Genomic DNA, 6,171 nt, shown 5'->3' with positions numbered 1-6,171 from the left:
GGATTATGGCTCCAAGGGTTCCCGTTGTTGTGCGGAGTCACGGCCGCTCCCGGCTTTGTCCTGGCTCTGTCCGTACCCCTTCCTCAGGGGCAGGTCCGTCACCTCTCCCCGGGTCGGCAGGGACGAGGAAGCCGGGGGAACCTGTGTTCTCCTGCGGTGCGGGAAGGGACGGTACCACCCGGCCCAGCAATGGCCCTCGGGGCCCATATTGGCGGTAGGACCCCTGAGGCCTAACGTCGATGGGTTTTGGTCTATGGCATCTGCACACCAAAATCCTTCAGTGAAGATGAGGAGGATGTTTATGATCGTTGTGTGCAGGAGGGTGAGAGAACATTACTGTCAGGAAGAGAAAACCAGGAAAGAATAAAGATTTAAGTCAGAGTTCTTCCTTCAGCTCATGCGGTCACCACACTGCACAGGTGATGGATAATAATCTCCTGAATCCACTGTTTTGAGCTGCAAGTGGGCATCTGGAGATGGGCTTTGGACAAGGGCCTGTAGGGACAGGCCAAGGGAAATGGCTTTAACCTGCCAGAACAGGGCAGACTGAGCTGAGCTCTTAGGCAGAAGCTGTTCCCTGTGAGGGTGCTGAGGCGCTGGCACAGGGTGCCCAGAGAAGCTGTGGCTGCCCCATCCCTGGCAGTGCTCAAAGCCAGGTTGGACACAGGGGCTTGGAGCAGCTGCTCCAGTGGAAGGGGTCCCTGCCTGTGGCAGGGGTTGGAGCTGGATGAGCTTTAAGGTCCCTTCCAACCCAAACCAGTCTGGGATCTTTCAGTGAGAAAGGAGCTCCTACCTGCTTCCTTTACCTACAAAACCCTGAGCTACAAACTGACTGGAAACTACAGCCATCACTGTGATGAGGATTAGGTTAAAGCAATATATAGGCTCCATCAATAAGGTTTTACCTGCTTTTCTCACTCCACATGGCATTGGAGAACTGTCAGCTGTTCCAAAGTCATGAGGTGGCACAAAATTTGTAAGCAAGCAGCCTTCGTGTTTGCTGAGAAATAGAACAAAATCTAAAAAGCAAGATTGCAGTGGCTCAAACGGCAAAGCAGATGGAGCCAGGAAATAATGGTCAAAATCTTGTCATTTTAAAGCTAATGACTGATTGAGATTTAAATTGTAGATAATCTGTTGAGAGAATTCCCGTGGTTTGACTGTTTCTGTATATTGAGCCATAGCCTAAAGCTGTTTTAAGTTTTTAACAGATAAGTAACTTGATCAGTTTCAGTTGAAGTGTTCCTACACCCTGATCCAGAAGATGGCACTACAGGAAAAGCTATTCCTGTCGATGGGCCTGCCTGGAAGGACTCTAGCCTCGTGAAGGGTGCATGTGTGTTCAGTGTGATATAGTGCCAACGTAGAGAGCTGTCTGTCTGTCTGCTTACAGCCAAAAGTACCTGCATTACCAACCCAGTTGCAGGCTGAAAACTTGTGCTATGTTTTCCTTTGGGTCTGATCTTGTATTTTATCAGACTTAGGCAGGAGGGAACCATGCAGGGGCAGTTGAGAGGAAAGAAGTAAAATAGAGTTTGGTGGGAATTACTGAGTCTGAGTGCCCAGAGGTATGATTTGAGCACAGTCTGTATGGTAGAGCCTCCTAGCGAGTGCCCTCCTTAGGCTGACATAGGCTACCAGGTGAGACCATCACCTTGGCGTCAGGGCTGTTAGCAGGCAGGAGGGTGGCAGGGAGATTCACATTCTCAGGGATGCCAGGTCACCCAGTTCACTGCCTTGTACAGTCAGTTTTGTTACAGCAAAAAAGATCCGACAGGACCTATCTCATCACCCATGCACAGGGTAAAGTGATTAAGGAACTGAGCTATGGTAGATCCTGACCTAAGCCACAGGAAAGCAAACTGTCCAGGTTGCAAGTGTCAGTTCTTGGGGTGAGAAAGTACCTCAAATGGATAATGACAAACAGATTGACATTTTTCATACCATTCTGGGGGGAGAAGGGTTTCTGTAAAAAATGGGTCATTAAGAATAATGTTGGGTTTGTTTTGGGTTTTTTTTGCATGTGCTCGCAGTAAACAGAGAAGAGATAGATACTGCAGCAAGGCAGAGAGTTAAAATGCATTGTTGGCCTTCTTCCAGATGCTGTTTCCAGTCTGGGATTGTGCTTTTCGTGCAGCAGCCTATTGGGACTTTGCAGAGACACAGCATAGCCAGGGTTAAGTGACAGTGGTGAGCCACTTCCATGCAGGCTGGTCCTGGCACCTCCATTGCTCATGTGGGTGAGTTTGTAAACTGATTTTCCCCTTTTTCATGGTGTTGCCTTCTCTTTATTGTGGTTATCTCCCACACTAGTAAGTGGCCTGTCCATTTTTCCTGACCTGTAGTACAGATGAATCAGGGGAGGGAAACAGTTTGCCATGTTATTGGGTGCAAATTCTCCTGAATTAGTAGCTCTGCTGCTGTCACATTGTGTGGTTAGGGGTAAGCTTTTTCCTTTGAGACTCCAAACTGCTGGAGATCTCTGTGTTACACTGGGAAACACTGCATCCCCCCAGTCATACCTGGAGCTAGCAATATCCACCCCTCTCATATTAGAAGTATTGCCAGCCTGATGTGAAGGCACCAAGTCAGTGGGCTCCTCCTGTACAGAGTACTGCCCTGACCTGAGCACTCTGTGACATTTGGGCTTTGTTACAGATTGGTTTGGTTGAACAGTCTCTTTTGAGTCAGATATGTTCTTTTTTATGATTTTCAGTGTAAATAGCTAATTGCTACAGCTGGAAAGTACCTGTATCCTCTTCAGTGCCTGCTTTGTTGGGAACAATGTCCGATGTGTTTAATACAGTGAAAGTAACTTAAAGCATTATTTTGCTGAAAAAAATGCAAGTCTTGTAAGACACAAAGCTAGCAAATAAGGGGGTTGTATGTTACCTGGAGTAAAGGTGTTCAAGTAGGTAAGACAGGTTGAAATGAAATTTGCTTTGGTTTTGATCAAATTCAATGTTGCTGTTGTTCATCTGAGGAGTACCTGTTCTCCAGACATGAAGACTGTACAAGTATATTCAGATCAGAACAGCCATAAATAATGAATTGTCTTTTTTTTTAGGAGAGATACTCTCTGCTGTATCATCCCTACAGCAAGTCAAAGAAATGTTAAAGGAATTGAGCACACAAATCCCATTGCATGTTTTTTTCTGTCAAATAAGTCACCTACTACTCTCCAGGTGTGTTCTTGAGCTGGGACATCATTAGTCCTATCACATCTGCAGCAGCATCTGTTGCTATGGAAAAGTGTTCTCCTCCAGGGTTAGGTGTGTTGGATTTGGGTTTAACAACAGACTGCTTAATGTGGAAAACTACCCTTGGATGCAAATGTCCTGTTTTTATTCAGAGCTTTTCTTGTGCCACTGGAATGTACTTGGCTTTTAATAAATTTGATATCCAAGGTACAAATCTGCAATGGAAGAACTACTTTTAGATATGTTCTTCTTGGCTGATCAGTCATTTAAAAGGAACCTCTGACAGTTGGTAAACATCATATACAAGCTATGCAGGTGATTTCTGCCTGATGCCTCTCTGTGTATTTGGCTAATAGAGACTCCTGTTAAAAGAGCCATGGTTATGTTTATTCCTGTGTGCTACATGTGATGGTGATACTGCCTGTAAAGCCAGGATCTGACCAGAAGTTTTGAAAACACAGCAAGGGTCAGCACTGACTCCTCTTACAAAGCACTTTATCCCCTTTTTAGACTTCCAGTCTGTGTTGCAAAGAGTGTGTCCAACTGGTCATGTGTGATATGAATAGCCAAGAGGTTTGGTTTCTGAGTAGGTTATTTAAAGCTTATTTGTTGCCTTCTTTCAAGAAGAAGGGGACCTGCGTGCTCTTCATCCAACTTTTTTATGTTGGCATTATAGTGCAGGGAAAGCTGCAATAAGATGCAGAGCTCTCAGCTTACTTCTCCCTTGATACGTGACTCTCCTTAGTGTGCCTTTGCATAGGGTCACACAGTGTCAGTCATGTGTGTGTGACACAAGGTGGCCAAGAGAGATGGGCTGCAGCTGATGGCTTGTTCCTTCAAGTGGGTCTCCTTAGGGCACAGACCCTGGTAACCACCTCTCCTTCCTCCATCCTGGCCTCAATTCCAAATTTCAGCAGTTTATCTCTTAATCAGAGCTGTTGTGCTACATAAATCAGCTGCACACCATTAAAAATGCACTTAATTTTCAAGTAACAGATCAGAGCAGCAGGCTGTGAATATAAAAGGCATGTAAAAGCTATCACCGAACACAGCAAACGCTAATATACTTGAAGTATTGCTGAAGTTTGAAAGTATTTGTTAAAAGGGCTGTGCAAATATGGCATCGTGTCCTAGAACAGGACTACTCTCTGTATGTGTAATCAGTGTTGTATTTGTATAAGGATGAGCATATACTTCTGTACTTTCTATTATAACAGAAGCAAAATGAGCGGTATCCTGTGTGGTGGCAATAAGCACTTCCAATGGTATTTTAAAGTGTCTCTGTTCAAGCACTATTGAAGCTTCCAGTTTCAGACTTCATATTTATTATTTGCTTGGTATCTGGGAGAAAACCGCTCCATTTGGCTGGTTTAATAGAGCTCAAATGGTAACACTGAGATTAGCCTTCATGAACTGCTTTTTCTTTGTAAGTGACAAGTAACTTTGATGCTACAGTTTCCTAATCCTAAATTCTGTAGCTTTACTGCTCTTTTAACAGTCTTTATGTTTAGAGTACATATGTATCCTTTCAGTCAAGAATCACTGAGGGTTCGGGTACAGTAGCTCTAGTGAGCTGCTATATCTACTACTGTAGTAGTGGGTCTTTATTAGCCCTAATGAACTGCTCAGCATTTTCTCCACATATCTTCAGCTGAAATTAAGCCATTAACCAAAGCCATTCTCACCAGTTCAGAGTTGGTGTTGTGAAAGGAGCTTGAGATGTCTCAGCTTCAGCTTATGGTATGAATTCATTCCCATGCTTTGTGCTAGTTGTGTTAGACACAGAGACCAGGAGTTGTTGAGCAGCCATGGCTGCACCTATTTGTCCAGGCAAATAGAAAAGTAAGTTTTCTTATCCACGGTTTAGCAAGGGGCTGGGAGAGAACTGGTCCACGTGTGGAAATGGTGTGAAGGAAGCAACTGTTGAACTGGGTGAATTAATGTAATGGGTTTAACCTGCACTGAGGAAAGGATATCTTTAACAGGTGCTCTGCTGCTTTCAACAGCCTAGATTAGCTGAGTACCACCTTGCACAGGTGTAGGTGTTGAGCTCAGAGGATGTAGAAAGTTACGCTGAATGGTTGTATTACTAATATGGGGATTAGCAAGGTTGCCTTGTGATTGGAGGGATGTACTCTGAGCTTGTGTAGATAGGGGCCTGCCTACATTGAGTGATTTGTTTCACAACCTTAGCAAATCTGCTGAGAAGATAACTCCTGCTCTTCTGAAAACATGTTTTTGCTATGTGTAGTTTATATGTATTCAACTAATTGCTGTGTTTTATTCTATCAGGGATATGTGGAAGATACAGATTAGAAGATGAGAGTGTTTCTGGATGACTGAGGAACAGACCAGAGGAAACCTGGTATGTTGAAGAAAAACAGAGGTGTTTTGTTTGTTGTCTTCTGAAAATAAGCTTAGCTTTTTAAATATACAGGAATGTTACAGATGAGAAACTCTGAATTGAAACCACTTTTTAAACTAATGAGGCAGTTAATAAGCACTGACATTTGCATAGAGGAAAACAGCTTGAAAGATGGTGGTATTCAATATAGCATGGAGTAAAAAAATGTGTCTGTTTCAGTCTCACAAAGAGCCAAAGAAAATGCTTTCCTGAGCAAACAGTTAGGAGAGCTGATATTGGGAAAGATAAAGAGAAAACTTGTTTGGTTTTTGTGCCTCTGAATTGGTAGAGGTGAGTTGTGTAATAGCCTAAGGAGTGAGCATAAAGTTCCCATTCCCACCTTCCTCTGGGGTACTAGGTGATCCTGGCACATTATCCTACTCAATGCTTATGTTTTGCCTTGAATGATACCCAATTTAGGATATGCACATCTTCTGTAACAAGAGTGTAGGAAGCAATCCCTTTTATCTGGAATGAGGTGTAGCTTTCTCTTATTTTTGCTGGGGCTTTTCGGATTCTGTGGAGCATGTGTTTGCTTGAGCCCTGGAAAATAATTTAGTTAATGGG

This window comes from Melopsittacus undulatus, chromosome 8 (assembly GCF_012275295.1).
Source record: "Melopsittacus undulatus isolate bMelUnd1 chromosome 8, bMelUnd1.mat.Z, whole genome shotgun sequence".
NCBI classification, from domain to species: Eukaryota; Metazoa; Chordata; class Aves; order Psittaciformes; family Psittaculidae; genus Melopsittacus; species Melopsittacus undulatus.
The sequence above is the reverse complement of the archived record's forward strand: the minus strand, read 5'-3'. Positions refer to the sequence as shown.